At 31.6% G+C, this 20474-nt stretch overlaps 2 long non-coding RNA genes across 2 annotated transcripts in view; one reads left to right on the forward strand and one right to left on the reverse strand.

Annotated features, from left to right (window-relative positions):
• Nucleotides 1–6259: 6259 nt before the first annotated feature.
• The window catches only part of LOC147801891 (uncharacterized), a 104248-nt gene continuing 90033 nt past the window's right edge, over nucleotides 6260–20474 (reverse strand). The window contains exon 3 of the long non-coding RNA XR_015430268.1: nucleotides 6260–6400. This is a non-coding gene — a long non-coding RNA (uncharacterized LOC147801891). The remainder of the gene's footprint in view (nucleotides 6401–20474) is intronic.
• LOC147801892 (uncharacterized) lies at nucleotides 6294–7319 on the forward strand. The gene is made up of 2 exons (XR_015430269.1): nucleotides 6294–6431; nucleotides 7196–7319. It is a non-coding gene; the product is annotated as an uncharacterized LOC147801892 (long non-coding RNA).

Consider the following 20474-nt stretch of genomic DNA (forward strand, 5'->3'; position numbering starts at 1 on the left):
TATACCTTATTTCAACTAAAGAGAGTGAGGTATTTATTGAGGTATATGAAGTCATTTTATTTATACCTAAGCTTATTTTGAGGTTATTTAAAAATCACTTCATATCAACCAGACTGTTGAGGTAGTTTCCAAAGTATACCAGGTTGTTTTTCTTACACTTGTAACAAAAGAGGTATTTATGAGGTATAAAAAAATCAACCTTATTTCAACTAACGAGAGTGAGGTATTTATTGAGGTGTATGAAGTCATTTTATTTATACCTAAGCTTGTTTTAAGGTTGTTTAAAATACACTTCATATTAACTAGCTTAATTCCCAGAGTTCCGTGCGAGCCGGCAAATGGCGTGTGTGTTGACAATCGAAAGTGTATTCGAAATTCGGTAAGTGTGCTTGACATTTATTAATTTGGTTTTATCACTTTTAATCAAATATGCTTCGATTTTCAAACTTAAATTTTATTATTTTTGTTTTAAAGATGCCTCCTGATCTTAAATAGTTTAAGTTGGAGGTTGGAGGATATTCTTAGAAGCTATTAGTGTAGGCTTAGCAATAAGAGAGAACAATCGAAATATTTCTCGTCGCTATTTAGGGTAACGTTACTTGTGAATCGTTACAGCAGGTTATGCACAGTATATTTTATTGTTTGTAATTTATTCAAATATAACTATTCTTTTATTTTGCTTAAATGTATATGTTTCAACGTTGCAGTATGCAAGCTGATTAGTTGAGTAAAATGTTCATAATTTCTCTTATAAATAAATCATTGAAAATTGAAATATCTTTAAAATAGCAATTTTGCTTTGAAATTCTACTACAGTTCTATGCTTATCGTTTGCTCGGATATCTGTTGCAAAGTTTATATTGTTGTTTATGAGTCAAAATATGTATAATAACACTGCATTTTAAATCTGATTTTTTTTTTTAATCTGATTAACGTGCAATTTTTTTTCCTTACATATATGTATATATATATTTACAGAGCTTATCCACTGTTCCCTGATATTGCTGAGATGACCTAGGCTGTAAATAGCACATGTGCAGCAGCGATGAAGAAGTGACTAGCAAGTTACTGCTCAGCCTTCTCCTAGGAAATAGTTCTGAATGATGAAAAAAAATTTAGAGTCATTATTACTAATAGAAACGATAAGCAATTAACACTGAGTAAAAAGAACACGCTGCAAGTTTACATCTTTATTTTGATCTGGTATGTTGCCAACAAAAAAAATATACGAAAAATGAACTTAAGTAAACTATAAATGAAAAAGAGTAGCTTATAGCTTTCATGCTCGGGTATTGATTTCTATCACTCCTCCTTACCAGAGCATGAAAAACATACAAAAAAACTGCTAACTACCAAAAAAAAAACTTGGTTGACAAGGTGTAAGAAAAAAGGTAATACACCAAGATAGGTACACACAAAAAAAACATAATCAGTGGATGATACTTCTAACACAAACATACAAAAGTTAAGCTGGTGACATATCATTCTAAATGAGGAAATTTCATCATATTTAGAGATACAAATAGCTGCACTTCAAAGAGTTAAATAAAAGGGATAATATTCTATAAGAAAGGTTTAGTACAAAAGATTAAAAATGGCAGGCATTCTTGTTTTTAAAAAAACAGGTAAAAATGTACTAAAACACAAAAAAATACTGAAAGAACTTCGCTTCAAAACAATAAGCTAAAATAAACATATCACAAATGATAAAAATACATATTACAATTATTCCTTAAAACCTAAATAAGTTCTTAAATTTGTTAAAACTTTCTTAGCAACTTTCTTAGTTAAGATGTCTGCAACATTGTCCTTCGAAGGGATATGTGTAAATTCAATGGCTTTCTGTTCGACCAAATCACGAATAAAGTGATACCTGATGTCGATATGCTTACTGCGTTCCGATGTTGTCTGGTTCTTTGCGATAAACATGGCAGCTTGATTATCCACATTGATTCTTATTGGTGATGACACAAAGGTTTCCATACCCAGTTCCGACAACAAGCTTCTGACCCATAGCACTTCCTTAGTAACATGAGTCATTGCCAAATATTCTGCCTCGGCAGAAGACAAAGCAGTGCAGTTCTGTTTCTTGCTACACCAGGACACTGCAGCACCACCAAAAATGAGAACATAGCCACTAATCGACTTGCGATCAATACAGTCTGATCCCCAATCTGAATCAGAGAATATACCAATTTTTTTCCCTGTTTTGGTGAAGTTAAGTTGCAGATGTTTAGTTTGTTTAAGGTAACGAAAGATATGTTTTACACTTCGCCAGTGCAAGTCTGAATGCTTTTCGTTGAATTGACTCATGTAAGTTGCACTGAATGCTATATCAGGGCGGGTACCACAAGCAAGATACAGTAGGCTTCCTATTGCTTGTCTGTATGGTATATTGTCAGCTCCTTCCTTCATACTGCTCCATTCTGTATCACTCAATTTATGGTGTTTTACACTAGGGTCTAAAGGAGTTGCAGCTCCTTTAATTGAGCTAACTTCAAAGTTTTCCAAGATTTCCTCAATGTATGGTGATTGATCTAAGGTCAAAGACCCATCACTATTTCTTTCTATATGCATAGACAAAATTTCTTTAGCTTCACCAAGATCTCTTGCCTTGAATCTTTGTTTCACTTGGAGCTTGAAAGCACTTATATCTTCTGACATGCCCAAAATCAGCATGTCGTCAACATATATACCAAGATACAGCCTCTTGTTAGGGTGGTAATATATGCAAGGATCACTCTTGGAACGCAACAACCAATAACTTTTCAGGAATACATCAAAGCAGTTATTCCTTTCTCTCCCAGATTGCTTCAGGCCATACAAACGTCTTTGTAGATGACACACAAGGTGTTCTTTACCTTGTTCTTGGAATCCTGGGGGTTGCGTCAAATAGATATCTTCCTTCAAGGTACCATTAAGATAAGCGGCTGTGATATCCATCTGGTGGATACCCTTATGAAAATTTAAGGTATATTTAAGGTTGATTTGAGGTATTTTTGAGGTATTAAGGTTGTTTTGAGGTATATTTGAGGTATATTTAAGGTTGCAGAGAAAACAGAAATAAAAATTATACCTCGTAAAGGTTGTAATTAAGGTGTACGAGGTTGATTTATATATACTTCAGCTTGTTTTGAGGTTGTTTAAAATTCACTTCAAATCATCCAGACTGATAAGGTGATTTTTAAGGTATACCAGGTTTATTTTCTTACATTTGTAACAAAAGAGGTATTTTTGAGGTGTAAAATTTTTTACCTTATTTCAACTAAAAAGAGTGAGATATTTATTGAGGTATATGAAGTCATTTTATTTATACCTAAGCTTATTTTGAGGTTGTTTTAAATTCACTTCAAATCAACCAGACTGATAAGGTGATTTTTAAGGTATATCAAGTTGATTTTCCGATACTTGTAATAAAAGAGGTATTTTTGAGGTATAAAAAAATTGACCTTATTTCAACTAACGAGAGTGAGATATTTATTGAGGTACATGAAGTCCTTTTATTTATACCTAAGCTTATTTTGAGGTTGTTTAAAATTCACTTCATATCAACCAGACTCATGAGGCAGTTTTTAAGGTTCACCAGGTTGTTTTTTTTACACTTGTAACAAAAGAGGTATTTACGAGGTATAAAAAATATAATTTTTTTCAACTAAAGAGAGTGAGGTCTTTATTGAGATGTATGAAGTCATTTTATTTATACCTAAGGTTGTTTTAAGGTTGTTTAAAGTACACTTCATATCAACTAGCTCACTTCCCAGAGTTCCGTGCTAGCCGGCAAATGGCGTGTGTGTTTACAATCGAAAGTTTCTTTAAAATTCGGTAAGTGTGCTTGACATTTATTAATTTAGCTTTGTCACTTTTAATCAAATATGCCTCAATTTTCAAACTTAAATTTCATTATTTTTGTTTTAAAGACGCGTCCTGATCTTACATTATTTAAGTAGGAGGATATTCTTTGAGGCCATTGTTGTAGGCTTAGCAATAAGACAGATCAATCTAAATATTTCTCGTCGCTGTTTAGGGTAACGTAACTGGTGAATCGTTACAGCAGGTTACGCACAGTATATTTTATTGTTTGTAATTTATTCAAATATAACTATTCTTTTTGTTTTGCTTAAATGTATATGTTTTAACGTAGCAGTATGCAAGCTGATTGAGTAAAAGGTTCATAATTTCTCTTATAAATAAATCACTGAAAATTGAAAGTTAACAGTTTTTATATATTGCCGGTAATAAAACAAATAAACAATACTATTGTAAGGAACGAAATGCATATTTGTTGCCTTCAACAAAAATCTAACATACATATTTAACTAATAAAATAAACATATACAATAAAAATTGCAATCAGGGTAAATACATCACACAAAAATTTTAATATTTCTTCAAAAGTTGCATTTTCATAAAAATATATATTTACAAACATGAAGAAAAAAAACAATCCTGTTTTTCGAAGTAAATATTCATTTTTTTAAATTAATGTTTACTATTAACAGGTGATTCTAAGGTAGGAAACAAGTTTACCATATGAAATCAACAAATTTCATGAAAAAATATATGAGAATTCCTAATAAAATCTGAAATTTTTTTTAATAAAAATATATGTAATATGAGATAAGATTCAATCTAATTTTAGTGAACTAATTTTTTAACCCCCCTCACAAATTAATAAAGCAAACTTCAAAAATTTTCATAATCTGAAAAATATTTTGTTTTTAAACTCCAGAAATGATGAGAAATTGGAAATTCTAACATTATCGCAGAGAAAGAAAAGAATTTTTTTTATTTTTAAATGTGCAGAGTAAATAAAAATACAACGCTAATAAATAAAGAATTTTGAAAATTAAATTCTAATAACATTAAATTATGTAAGGATCACAGAAAACTATAATATCAATGAAAAAAAATCAGAACCGAATAATTTCGGTAATAATAAGTGATTGACATTAACAGCGATTACATTATATATAAGCGGGGATTACTGAACTTACATATACATTGCCTCTAGAGAGAAAAAAGTTATTCTAATTCTAGATTGTTCACCACATTAGCAAAATAAATTTTTCCAGTGTCATCGCACTGGATGGAAATACAAACAGAAGATATATTTGTCACAGGAATTAAGTTAAAGTTGCCAGAATTAGTTACTTGTGTAATATGGCTTAGTTCAACATTAAAATTAAGATTAAGAGAACGCATCTTTTCACCAGAAATCATTTCTTCAATAACACCATAATAATTCCAGCAACAGCATATTGAATTCTGACAAGTACAAGTTACTAAAATTTTTACGAAGAAATTAATGCAGCCTAGTTTAAGTTTACTTGCCCTTTTATACATAAGCTTGGTTTAGTTGAGTATCTTAAAAGTATTTGTATGTGTATCACCTATTAAATAATATCTGAAGTTAGTTAGCAAAAAGGCAACTATAGGTGAAGGAAAACTGGCATCCACTTAAAAAATTCTCATGCAAAATTCAAACTTTTTGTCCGTTTAGTCCACTAAGGCAACGCCCCGCTCTTCCGTGCCACAGGTCCTGGGTTCGATCCTTGGGCCGGGCAAGGTTGACTCAGCCTTTCATCCCTTCAGTGGGTCGATAAATGAGTACCAAGCATGCTTGGGAACTAAACACTGGGGGTTCCGCGTTCGGCTGACCACCTAACCGGAACATCTGCTCCTGCATCCCAGAGCCCAAGGTCAAGAAAACTGAAATGGGCACAGTAGACCTTGGCCCTCTATGGGCTGTCGCGTCACTGTGTTTAGTTTTATTTTAGTTTTTAGTCCGCTAAGGCAAAATCTTGAATATTATTCTAGATCAACATGATGCAGTTTAATATTTTGGAATGATTTTCAATTTATTTTTAATAAGACTCGTGAAGACTCGTAAAGAGACTAAAAGAACATGAAAACTTTTCGTATAAATAGTGTGCTCTAATAAAATAGTTTTTATCCTTAATCCACAAAGAATATTGTATAAAACAAATTTACTGAGACAGCTATTCCAAAAAAATAATTTTATTATTTCAATTAAATATTAAAATCATTTTGGTGAATCTATACTTAATCTGCTTATATTGTAGTTAAAAAAGTTTAAAAGTATTATTGACTCTGGATTTTTGTTGTCAACATTAGTAACTTATCAAAGTTATATAAATATATATTTCAATTTCCTTCAATTTCTTAAAAAAAAATCTCATCTGAAAATTTCCAAATGAAACTTGCTATGCAACTTTTATATAACTTGATTTTACTCAACTTGAACATGCAACTTTTACAGAGCTGCTCCGTAAATGGCATCCAGAATTTCAAGGTTTGAATAAGGCTGTCAATAATACGTGCTCTGCAGCTAGGAGGAAGTGGAGACTAGTAACTGGAGAGCCTTCCCCTGGGAGTAACTCTAAATATACACCAAAAAGAAAAAAAGACAAGTAAATTATTCTCCTTTGATTCAATGAAATCTTTTCACCTAAAAAATTACTGATAAAGTTTGCATGATCTTTGATTTTTGAAAACATTATTTTATAGCATTATCTTAAATTATTCTCTCAGGCAAGTAAACATATAAACTTAATGTTGCTTTTATTTTGATGGGGCATGAAAAACACAAAACATTGATGTTCTACATTCTTTTATTAAAAGATGATTGATTCTTGATCACATTAAATAAAAGGTTGAAAATGACCTTTTGTTTTTAAAAACCTTACGTGATAGACAATTATTTTCGGAATCAGCAGCATTGAGAATTGGTTTTAGTACAATTTCTTTTGCGAAATTGGACTAAAAATTTAAACAAGCAGGCCAGTGTAATTGAATTTATTCAAAATTTGCTGAGAAAAAAATTTAAATATCAACATAACAATTCATAATTAAAAATGGTCGGTTGAATTATTGGAAAATTAAGAATTTCAATAAGCGTGTTATTTCTACAGCAGTTTTTATATGCATCTTATAGAAAAATTAGCTTTTTTAAGTGATATGTTTAAACAGTCAAAATAAAGAATTGAAATATACTGGGAGGAGAGTTTTGCAGGTCATTATTATTATTCTTATTCATCTGCTGTTACTAAAGAAACCATTTATTTATTCAAAATTGAATAGAAATAATAATAAAAGGTGATTTATGCGGTGGTAAAGGTGATTGTCATTATCAATGTAAATATGACTCTCGCTAATTCAAATTTTTTATTTATAGGTTCCAATGCTCCAAATAACGTAAGCACAGCAAACTTGCAGAAGAAGCAGAGTAATTGTCAAGAATTTTGATTTCTTGAACGAAAAATTAATTTTTTTTTGTTAATAAAAGTTTTTATTTGTAAGCTGGCTAAATTATTTAAATTTGCTGTTATTTCGCTTTTACAAAAAATTAGCGCCTTTAACATCTGTTCTATATAAATGAGTTCCCACATTTTTCTGAAACAAATGTATCCTCTTTTCACGATAGTTTAATTGAAATTATTAAAATTACAGAAACATTTGAAATGTTCTTTTAAGGCTTATGAGTCAGCATACTTAACATTATTCAACTCTACATGTTAATTCAAGATTAATAAATTTTATGAACTATTTAATTGCAAATTAGCACAAGGTTCACAAACTATAAATTAAAGGCGTTAAGTGAAAATTCCTATTCTGAATTGTGTGAGGAAGAATACATTCCAATGGGTTATATTTCAAAATTAAAGGAAGATATATTCTTTGCATTGCATTTTACTTTTCTTCACACAATACATGGAAATCAGTCGAAAATTCCTTCGAAAGAAAGATTCATCCGTATTCCGCCTATGTGTTTAGAAAATAGTTTCTTAGCATCAGGATTAGCAGTGAAAATTAAGACAGACCGTAAAAAGTTAATAAGTAATTACCACCTAATGTGTAACATTAAAAACTCCATCAGAGTGATAAATACCTCTACAAGTGAAAAGATATATATTTTAGGTTTAAAATTGGCAGTCTAAGGAGAAACATTTTAATTATATTTAAATACCAGCATTAGCATAAAAAAATATAACCTGAAGGGAAAAATGGCATATTCTAGTTTGATTAAAAAAATTTCCTTTACAAGCATAAAAACCTATATTTGAGGTGAAAAATAATACACCTTACGTTAGTAAAAAATCACCTTTCCAACTATCAAAAATTACACCTGAGGTAGATTTGAAATAATCTGAAGAGTAAAATGACATGCCTCAGGTTGAAAAATATATACCTCTACAAGCATAAAATTAGATACCTGAGGTTGAAAAATAATTACCTGAGGTCGAACAACATACACCTGAGGTTGATTTATAATAACCTGAAGTGTAAAATGACACACCTTAGGTTGTTGAATAAATACTTCCACAAGTGTAAAAAAATATATTTCAAGCTGATAAGTAATAACCTAAGGTCGAACAAAATACACCTGAGGTTGATTTGAAATAACCTGAAGTGTAAAATGACACACCATACGTTGAAAAATATATATCTCTACAAGCATAAAATTAGATACCTGAGGTTGAAAAATAATTACCTGAAGTGGAACAAAATACACCTGAGGTTGATTTATAATAACCTGAAGTGTAAAATGACACACTTTAGGTTGTTGAATAAATACTTCCACAAGTGTAAATAAATATACTTCAAGCTGATAAGTAATAACCTAAGGTTGAAAATGAAACACTTTAAAGTAGTAAATATCTACCTCTCCCCAGATGTAAAATTAAACACCTCAAGTTGAAACATATATACCTCTGGAGGTATATATTAAGGTATATTTGAGGTTGGTTTTGAGGTATTCATTTGCACCCTTTTCAACCTCAACGACGTCTTTAAATAACAACCTCCTTTATACCTTTAACCCACTGACGGTTCTGCACGTAAAAAGTCGCATTTTAACATGCAGTCTTCTCTGCATAGCAAAACCGGTTTTCCCATAATAACTGATAGGGGAACAGTGTGTAGGGGAGAAACATTCTCCCAATTTTGCCCATTTCCTTAACCGCCAGTGGGTTAAAATATACCTTGTTTATACCTCATTTATACCTCGATTTTTTCATAAGGGTAGTCATATCACACTCCACAGCCATGGCCAACAGAATCCTTATGGATTTAATTTTAATCACAGGTGAGAAAGTCTCTGAGAAGTCTTTTCCAGGAACTTGTGTGAAACCTTTTGCAACCAGACGAGCCTTGAATTTTGTTCCTTCAGCATTTGATTTTTTCTTAAATACCCATTTACACCCAATGGGTTTCACATTTTCAGGTCTTGGGACCAGTTTCCAGGTTTCATTTTGACACAAATTGCTAATCTCTTCCTTCATGGCAGCTTTCCACAACTGCGCACAAGGAGACTCCATGGCTTCCTTCAGAGTATTTGGATCTTCTATGTTCTGAGTAGCAGGTAAACTATCACTGGTGACTTTGTACAGCACTGGATCACCATAATATGTCTTTGGTTTTCTTTGTCTGTTGCTTTTTCTGATCTCAGTTGTCTCAAGGGTACTTTCTTGTCCACTGACTACTGTGTTTGGATCAGCAAGTTCAGCTTCATTTGTTCTCTTACTACAACTATCATTAGGAATTGGAACTTCTTGCTCTTCACTGTTAAGATTAATGGTTATTCCAATTTCTTCTGTTGTTTGATTGACTGGTTGCCTCCTCCTGAATGGAAACATGGTTTCATCGAACTTCACATTTCTACTAAGAAAGAACTTGTTTTCTTCTATATTCCATAATTTGTAACCCTTTACACCTTCAGGGTATCCAATAAAAACACACTCCTGAGAACGCTTATCCAATTTACTTCTCAGTTGAGTTTTATCAAGCTTTGCAAATACTCTACACCCAAAAACCCTCAAGTGGTCAGTTTTAACCAGCTTCTTAGTCCATAGATTTTCTGGTATCTGTCCCTGCAAGGCTTTGGATGGACATTTGTTTCTTAAATAGCAGGCAGTGGTTATAGCGTCTGCCCACAAATCATTTGGAATGCCAGAGTCGATCAAGAGACATCTAGTCATGTCAAACAGGGTGTGATTCATTTTTTCTGCTATTCCATTTTGCTCCGGAGTTCGAGGAACAGTCAGCTGTCTCACAATTCCATTTTCAGTTAGAAAATCATCAAATGCTTGACTTAAATATTCTCCACCATTATCGCTTCGTAAGGTAGAAATCTTTAGTCCATGAAAATTTTCAACGCTGCTTTTATACTCAATGAATTTCTCATAAACTTGGTCTTTTGATTTCATTGGCTTGACGACAGTATATCTGGAAAAATCATCTATAAAGGTGACAAGGTACTTAGAACCTCCTCTGGAAGTAGGTGTAATTGGTCCAGACACATCACTATGTACCAACTGTAGTGGTCTAGAAGCTCTTTCAGATTCTTCTTTTGGAAAAGGAATTTTTTTTTCATTTTTCCCAAAACACAAGTAGAACAAATTTCACTCTCCATAGGTGCTTCTTCAGTTCTTATATGCTTTTCTTCAGATATACTACCATTCACTAGTTTCTTGACTGCATTAATATGCAAATGTCCTAGTCGTCTATGCATAAGCTCTTCATGTTTGGATATAAATGCTTTACCTGTTTGTTTTTCTTCAATTTTATAAAGTCTACCACATCTGTAAGCAGTGAGAATAGCTCTCTTTTGTTTAGGATCTTTGATAATGGCTTTTCCCCCTTCAAAAGAAACAGTCATCCCCATTTCTTCGATTCTGCCAACTGATAAGAGATTTCCTTCAAGCTAGGGAACATAAAGCACATTCGTCAAATGAATATTTTCCTTACCACACCTCATTGAGGGCTGCAAAAAAATATCACCTGACCCACAAACTTCCATTTTCTCAGCATTTGCGGTTTCAACCTTAGATCTTAATTGCAATAATTCCATGAATTTTTCTTTCTGTGAACACATGTGTTCAGTGGCACCACTGTCCAGAATCCAGATTGTTGAATCTTCAGCTTTAAAATTATTTGTTAATAAGGCAAAGTTCGTTTTTAAATCTATAGCAGTCTTGGCACTACTTTGATTTCTTTGTTGAGCTTCGTCACAATTTTTGGAGATGTGACCCCATTCTCCACAGCTAAAACACCTGACAGTTTTCTTCCAATTTGAAGCTGTTTCATTGTTTCTTTTCGTTGCCCATTTCTTCACAGTGTTTGTCTGCATCGGTCTTTTTTGAGTGTAGTTTTTTGTGTGAAGTGCACGTTTTTCCTGCTCTTCAGCAATGGGCACATTTCTATATATTCTTTTTTCTTCGACTAAGAGTCTAGACTTCACAATGGTTGTTGTCAAGTTATCTTCGTCCTTTTCTAAGTTCAGGATTAAGCTTTCATATGATTTTGGCAGGCCTATTAACATGACAAGGGCAACTTCTCTGTCGGTGAAAGCGTAACCACCACTCGACAATTTTCGGTGTATTTCAATCAATCTGGTCAAATATGATTGAATTGCTTCACCTGGCTTCAAGGAAATGTTGAAGAAATCCTTCATCAGCTGCAAAACATGCAGCAATCCAAATTTACTGTGCATATCTTTCAACACAACCCATGCGTCCCTCGCCTTGGCGCAGTCGCCGATATCATCCAAAAACGTGTCTTCTACTATCAAAAACATTAGGGTTAATGCCTCGTCATTCTTTTTTGTTTCACTTTCGGACATCTCTGTAAGGCCGTAGCCGGGTTCCACTGCCTCCCAGCATTTCTTCTGCACCATCAGTGCGCGAGCACGTATTGCCCATGCATGGTAATTCTCACCATTTAACTTCTTCAATTTGTAATCTTCCATGGTGACGATTTGTGCTATTCTTCTGCCTATCTTCTTACATCCGAATTTCTAATGTTTACTTACACAGAGCTTCGTGCTGATAACGTGATGAAAAAAAATTTAGAGTCATTATTACTAATAGAAATGATAAGCAATTAACACTGAGTAAAAAGAACACGCTGCAAGTTTACATCTTTATTTTGATCTGGTATGTTGCCAACAAAAAAAATATACGAAAAATGAACTTAAGTAAACTATAAATGAAAAAGAGTAGCTTATAGCTTTCATGCTCGGGTATTGATTTCTATCACTGAATTCATACCATAAAGAAAAAGAATCTCTCCTAATAAACTACAGCATTTATTCAATTGTTGATAACAATAGTTTGTTAGATATTTGATAATTGAAAACTAGTAACTGTACTAGCTCACTTTTATATGTTTGATCACACTGTTATTTTCACTACGTGTTATTTTTTCTCAATTTACCCAGGTTAATTATTTACTAAGCAGATTGTTATTACTTATTAAAATATTGAATAGAATTAAATTTAACCCGATTTCAAGTTTATATGACAATTTGTTTCAAGGTTATGAGCATTTTTATGCAGCTGTTTATAGTTCACTACTTCAAAAATTAGCGACTTTCGGAAATCTTAAATGTTTTAGAAATAAACCAGTATAGTTTCTTATGCAATTTTAATGCTGAGTTGAATAAAATCAATTGCAAATAAAGACTTTATTGTTAAAAGTAATATGCAATTTTTTGAATTTCATCTTATGGGATGTGTTTTTATATTTAAACAAACGTTTGTAACAACTAGCTATTAGTTTTATTCTGCTTGGTACTATAAATTATATAGGAGATATTGTACTCAACTTATTTTAAAAGTATTATTTCAAATCATTCTCTATTAGACATTTTCCTCACATAAAATTACTCACAACTTTAAAATAAATGCTCCTTATCAACTTGTAATTTGTTCTATTCGATTGAGTGTAAAAAAAGAATAAAAATTGGTACATAACTTTAAAATTTAATTTATTAGACGATTGTTGATTCTTGATTACATTTATTAAAAAATATATTAAAATAACTTTTTTTAAGAAACTCTTATGTGATTGACAATAACGGAAGTCCTTTTCAGAATCAGCGTCTAAAATTTATGAAAAGGCTATTAGTTTCATAAAGTCTGACAAAAAGTTTAAAAATATATAGACTAGGTTTATTGAGTTTAAAGATTTGTAAGAAAAGAAAGAAAGAAAATATAATTATCAAACTTGCAAGTACCATAGTGATACCAAATGTATAGAAAAATACAAAGTGTTAAAATTGCATATTAAGATTGGAATTATATCTTTGAATTTCTGTAAATGTTGTTAATGGTAGTACTGATTTCAGTGTACTTTATTTTGTGGCTGTGGTACCTGTCATGCTTTTTAGCTATGAAGATTGAATAGAAATGGCAGAAGAGTACTACTATTTATCTGAAAAAGAAAATTAACTTCATCAAGTTAATTTAAATCGTAAAAAAAAATAATTTCTAATATTTTAATAGTTTAAAACCTGCCACTATTATTGTAAATATGACTTACTTACTAATTCATTTTCTTTTTCTTTTAGGTTCCAATAATTACAAGTTTCAACAGGTAGACGGAAACAGTATTTAAAATAATTTTGTTGATTTGTAAAAGAATTAAATTTTAGTTTTAAATAAAAGTATTTGAATTTCAGCTTTCTAATTATTTAAACTTGTAGTTTTATAGCTTAAGAAATTCAAGCACATTAAACAACTATTTTCTAAAAATATGAGTTCCCATAAATAGTTTTTACTAATTGTAGAATTTGGATAAGTGTTATTTTAAGATGATTTAATTCAATCTATTAAAATTACAGAAGAATTATGCATTTAAAACCTTCTTTTATAACTTAACAAAAGAAGCAATTACTGCCGAAGGTTTAATATTTAAAACTTCAGATTGATAAATGAAGATCTCTACTAGTGAAAAAATGTAATGAAAGACATTATTCTTCATATAATATAGATAATATCTTTCTACATATATTATATTTTTTATATAGTGAGGTTAAAATTAATCAACTAGGTGAACACCTCACACTCGTAAGTACTGAAAAAACAGCCTTAGATTGAGCTACATAAGCCTGAAGTGTAAAATGTCGCATCTTTGGTTGATAAATTAATACTTCTAAAAATACAAAAATATATACTTCAGGTCACGAAATAATAACTTAAGGTGGAACATGGAACACATAACGTTAATAAAAAAATAACCTTTCCAAGTGTTGAAAATACACTTCAGGTTGATTTATAACAACCAGAAGTGTAAAACGACGCCCCACAGGTTGATAAATATATACCTCTACAAACATAAAATTATATACCTGAGGTTGAAAAATAATTACCTGAGGTAGAACAAAATACACTTGAGGTTGATTTATAACAACCAGAAGTGTTAAACGACGCACCACAGGTTGATAAATATATACCTTTACAAGCATAGAATTATATACCTGAGGTTGAAAAATAATTTCCTGAGGTAGAACAAAATACACTTGAGGTTGATTTATAACAACCTGAAGTGTAAAATGACACACCTTAGGTTGTTGAAGAAATACTTCCACAAGTGTAAAAAAATATACTTCAGGCTGATAAGTAATAACCTAAAGTTGAAAATAAAACACTTCAAAGTAGTAAATATCTACCTCTCCACAGATGTAAAATTAAACACCTCAGGTTGAAACATATATACCTCTGGAGGTACATTTAAGGTATATTTGAGGTTGATTTTGAGGTATTCATTTGCACCCTTTTCAACCTTAACGACGTATTTAAATAACAACCTCCTTTATACCTTTCAAATATACCTCGTTTATACCTCATTTATACCTCGATTTTTTCATAAGGGAAGCTAAGCGAAGATGGCTCTAGAGGGTTTAAAATTCGTCGAGAAATTTCTGTGCTACGATTTCCGATTGATTTTTACGGTCAAGCTTGAAGAAACACGCCATCCAATATTATTATTGGTGATCGAAATGGGTTAGGTGGCGTGGCATAGAGCAGCTGAACTCTTTACAAGGTCGGACTAACCATTATAATGCTTATAAGCATACTAAGCACGTGCGTAGGGCACCAGAGGTAAGGGGGCACCACAAAGCACCATTCAAAGAAAATCTTTCTACTAGAAATATTTTTTTACACATTTTAATTCGATTTTTTAGTTCTTACATGGTTTTGACTAATTTAATAATGTGTTATAATTATTTCAATCACTCGGACGCGAAAAAGAAAGTTGCGTATGAGGCCGTTCAAAAAGTACGTACACAAAAATGGAGAAATTTTAAACCCCTCCCCCCCTTCGTACATTACCGTACATTAGGTGTTACTCCCCCCCCCCTTAGAGTACGTACATTTTATTAGTCTACCCCCCTTTATTCATAAAAATTAAAATAATTATGTTTTAAATAAAATTAAATATTTACTTAAGGAGTGTGTAGGATGAAGTCAATTTAAATTTGGTGTATGTTTATAAAGTACGTACTTTGTATAATACCTCCCCCCCTCCCCATCGTACAAAACCGTACATAATAGCAAATCCCCTCCCCCCCCCCTTCGGGATGTACGTACTTTTTGAACGGCCCCTATTGACGGTATCCTATCACAAAATGACCACTGCTTTTTCCTAACAGAATACCTATATAGTCAGTGAATAGCTGAGACCTGCAATACAAAACTAGAGCTGGGAAGAAACTTCGTGTAAACAAAACAAATTGATTTTCTACACTGATGTGTCAAATCAAAGCATCCTTTTCATTTTTGAAACATCTTCGGGACCACTAAATAAAAAGATTGAAACTTTTATTGGCGATCGAAATGGACTGCAGGTGGCTTAGAGCAGAACTCTTTTCCTATGGCAACACTTCACATGCTTTCCCCATTAGCGTGTGGAAAGTCATAGAGGAAGGAAGTACGTTAGTTTCTCTCTTGATTTTCATATAGATTAAAATCTTTTAACTTGAAAAACTATATGGAACTAAAAACTACATTAAACATAGTTCTAAAGAAAAGTATCATGGAAATTTTAAAAAATATTTTTATTAAATAAAAAGGAAAAATATTAAGAAAGGGGAAAATATCGTAGTACATTCCTATACAACTGAAAAGAGGAGGAGAGGGGAGGGAGAAGGGCTAAAGGCATGAAACCGGTCTCTCCCCAGATGGCGTATTCGAGTGTTTAGCGATCGCGAATTACATTTTCCTTCTTTGTGGGAACTTCTGTTACAGAAAAGTGGGAGGGCGAATAAAACAAAGGTTCCTTGACTGGCATATTTTTTAAAACCAATTACATGATTAGGAGCTGCATCAATTTTCTCATTTTCAGCATACATTTGTTAATTGAACATTTAAAACTCAAACAGATTTTATAGTGCGACTCGGTCTTGAATATGAGTGTGTTTTGTTTTATTTCATATTCGAGGAGACTTAGCTTAATTTTAAAATATAGTCTTTTTTATCAGTTGATAATTCAACGAGACTATAAAAAGAATCCCTCAGAGATTCTTTGAAGACTTCACGATTGACGTAAAAAGTAACAATTTATTTTTATTAATTTAGTTTTAGCCTATTGAAAGATTATTGAAAATCTTGTAACAACAAAATGCGATTTTTTTTATCATGAGATAAATCACTTTAATTAATCGATTTTAAAAAGAATATTTCAAATGAAAATTACGTATACTTGTCAATGGAAAAATTTAATTAGATTCAAAATTAATGTAGAAAAAGTAGACGTATTTTATAATGTAATCTGAGTTCAATTTATTTTAGACCAAATGAATAATTTGTTTATAAGGGGAGTCAAATAGCCAAATTCGATTTACTGTGAGCAAAATAAAAAGTGAACGCTCAGAATAACTTTTAATCTAATCTAAGGATCTATTTTCGCATACTCAACTTTAATAGTTCAAAGTTTTAACCTTAAATATGAATCTTTCAAATTAATGCTGATGATATCAGACACGAAAAAATACTTTCTTAGAAAAAAATATTTTTTTAAGAAATTTTTTCGACAGTTTTGGTGTTCTCACCCTTGACACATGGGGGGAGGGTGACCGAAATCTAGAAAGTATGGTCCCAATAATTTATATAGGAGAGTGATTAAAAGTTTGGAACCCCTTATATTAATTTCACTTTTTGGTATTTTGACATTATCTCTGGAAATTGCTAAGCAAATCAAAAAGTTTTTTCACACAATTATGAAATTCCTTTTTTGTAAAATTTCCGTGATGTTTTTCTTTAGAACTATGTTTAATGCAGTTTTCAGTTCCATATAGTTTTCCAACTTAAAAGATTTTAATCTATATGAAAATCAAGAGAGAAGCTAGTGCACTTCCTCCCTCTATGACTCTCCACACGCTAATGGTGAAAGCATGCGAAGTGTTGCCATAGGTAGAGAGTTCTCCTCTACGCCACCTGCAGCCCATTTCGATCGCCAATAATTAATAACTATAAAAATTGTTTTTAAATGAAATTATATTTAGATTAACTAATTGTGTACAAAACTCTTTTGAAAATTTCTCGTGATTTAACGAGATGTGCAGAAAGAGAAATTAACATTAAAAGTATTTCGATTGCTAAACTATTTTGACCATATTTTCCAAATTGTGCCAGCTGACATCCATATTTTTAGTTTCAGAATCTGTGGAAATGAGATATATTATTTCGAAAAAAGTATGAGTCGGATTTTATTATTTATTATATCATTTAAACACCGCCTGCATTAATTAATTAACACATTTAAGATTTGACTTTTGAATCCATTAAGATTGAGTCCCAGTACGTGAAAATCCGATTATTTAATAAAAAATACTGGGGGTGTTCACTTTTTTATTTTGCGCACACCCTTTTCAGAAAAATTTTATAAATTTTCAAAATCTTTTTATTTTTTTCCTTCATGTAATAGTGCATGACTTTATAAATTTTTATAATTAAAAAAATATTGAATTTATTTGCCGTATTTTTTCCTTATTTTCATAATTAAGTTTTTAATTAAAATTCCTTAAAAAAATTCTGCATTATTTTTAAATTTAAAATATGCATTAAAACAATATTTTTAGTATAATTAAAACCAGTTTAGTATAAACTGAAAAAAAGGTTGCTCAAAGTCAGCTAGTTTAGCAAGCTGATAATTAGACCATATTTTAATAACTTTATTTGCTCATAAATTTTTAAATTACTTTAATAGTAATGCTTTCTGAAGTCCTATGTTTCGTTTAAATTAAAAGAATAGGACATTTAGTCCACCTTTGCAATACGGGAAAAATGGGACAGGTTTTTTCGAAAGAAGAAACATCAAAGATGACAACAACAAAAAGTTTAGTTAATTACCTCGTGGAACTGTTTGGAACTAATTTTCGAAAGTCATTCAAACATTGTAAAATGTCAAATGCTAAGATATAAACTATAAGTTTGTCAAGAGTATTAAATAATCCAACAAATTGAAACATTGTACTATAATTTAACACTAATTACTCTGACAAAAATGTAACAGTAAGGTAAAATTCCTATATATATTTCTGAAATAAAAATTTAAAAGTTACATTTAAAAAAAATTTTTAAACATGTTTTTCATTAAATTCTACTCTCGTTGGCCCAAAAAGTAAATTATAATGTTTGGAATGAATATGAATATTTAATTTGGGATATATTAAAACTGTCTACACATATTTTAGTTGAAAAATTAATTTCTTACTTTTGGCCAAAGATCATAGTCTTCTGGCCCACAGTGGAAAGCAGAGAAAGTGTATATGCATTATGGATGGTGTTTTCTACACTAGGGAACGCTGCAAGCTCGGGACTGCCTAAATTTCCGGGTTACTGTTTCAGTTGTATTTTAAAGCCATTTGGCATCATTGTGTTTTGAGATTCTTGCAAACAATGTATTGATTACTTATTACTTATGTTTACAATGCTAACAATACTTGTGTTTACAATACTAAAAGTGTTAACACTAACGTAAGATGGTGCACAGCTTGCAACACGAACAAACAGTAATAAACAAATGGAAAGAGGCCAAATCTAGACTGCCAAAAAAGCGAGTTATTCAAAATCTAGCAACCATGTCACCTTTTTTAATAATAAATAACAAAATAACTAAAACACATTTTCACTCCAAACTCCCCAGAATTACATAATAACATTAATATCTTATGAAAGACGGCAGATTTGAGCTCAGAAATTATCTAATTTATTTCTTTTATTGAAAACAAAATTATCCGCTTGAAAACATCGCCTATCAGAATAACATGTAGTAAGCAGCTGCAAACTTTTTAACCGGAACTAGAGTAGGTCCCGAGCTCGAGATTGTTTACATTTCTATTGAAAACACCATCCGTCAGTCTCAATAAGTGTGGTAACGTGAGTACGATGGGGTAGGAGTTAGGACAGTCTTCTTCATTCCCCCTATCAATCATCAGGGGTGTTGAATAACTTTTCGTATCGACGCAAACAAAAGACTCCCTCAAAATTTTCTGAGGAAAAGTGAACAGGAAGTTGATGGTAAAGTGCAAGTAAAAAGAACACATTTTCGCCTTTAATTTATTCTCATTTACAAAGAAAAAACTAGATTTAAAAAAAAAAAAAAATGGGATTATATTTCTTTTCAAGTCAGTATCATTTTCCGGACATTTAAGTTCGTTCCTATAAAGGGGCAATTGCACCCTCTGACCCCCTACTGGTGCCGCCCTTGTCCGAGATTGTAATTAACTGCTGGACCCTTATTCTGTCACACTATGCATAAAAACGGGGAGTTGTATTTTTATCTGCTGCAAGACAGGTGAATTTGAAACTCGAATTTCCTTTCTCTGCTCTAATTTGCAGCTGCTTAGTTTAGACATTTAAAAGAAAAAAACAGAAATATTGCAATTTGAATGATTTATCAAGTTTTTATTTTGTTTATTTTTCAAACTGACGCATTTCCAAACTTAATGCTTATCAAAAAAAATTACGATCACAATTCGACAAAACGAATATCACCATGTACCTTTTTCTCTATTTCAAATCGCCCTAAAAAAATTAACTACACATTTTGTGTAATTAAAGACACATTTTTTTATTTTGCCACTTATTTCAAATTAAAAGAGGGTAAAAACGTAATCCTCAGAGATATTACATTAGCTTCCTGAAGCAGGAGGAGCATTCACGTAGTGCGAATTCCAATTCCATTGTCTAATATGTCTGTCTTGCTTTTGACTTCAAACAGTGAGGAAGAATAGTTTGGATAAAACGAAAGCGTAGCAAAAAAGAGTGGTGGAAGGGGGGAAACTCATGACGCTATTCTTTATTTTATTCGCTAATTAGCTTAAAAAAGTCGCCGATTTTACGCAACTCATTGTAAATTAGTTTTTTATACTCATATTTCTACTAAAACAGCCGATTTAGTCGCCAATGGCAGCCCTGCTGTTTACTGCATGGGGAGTCTGCTGCCGGCAGGGATTGAACCCAGGACCTCTTGGACATAGGCCCAGTGTCCTCTGTCCTACCAACTAGGCTATCCCGGCCTATCCTCTACCAATGGTAACACATTCATAAGTTTACTATAATTTATGAATTTTAACAAGCTGTGAGCCTAAAACAAATTTAAGAAGATTAATATCAAGGGATGAGATTAGCCAAAGGGCAAAAAAGCTGAATTTCCACGATCGTAAATTT

Source organism: Parasteatoda tepidariorum, chromosome 11, assembly GCF_982258835.1.
Source record: "Parasteatoda tepidariorum strain Cologne lab strain chromosome 11, Ptep-v5.0, whole genome shotgun sequence".
Lineage (NCBI taxonomy): Eukaryota > Metazoa > Arthropoda > Arachnida > Araneae > Theridiidae > Parasteatoda > Parasteatoda tepidariorum.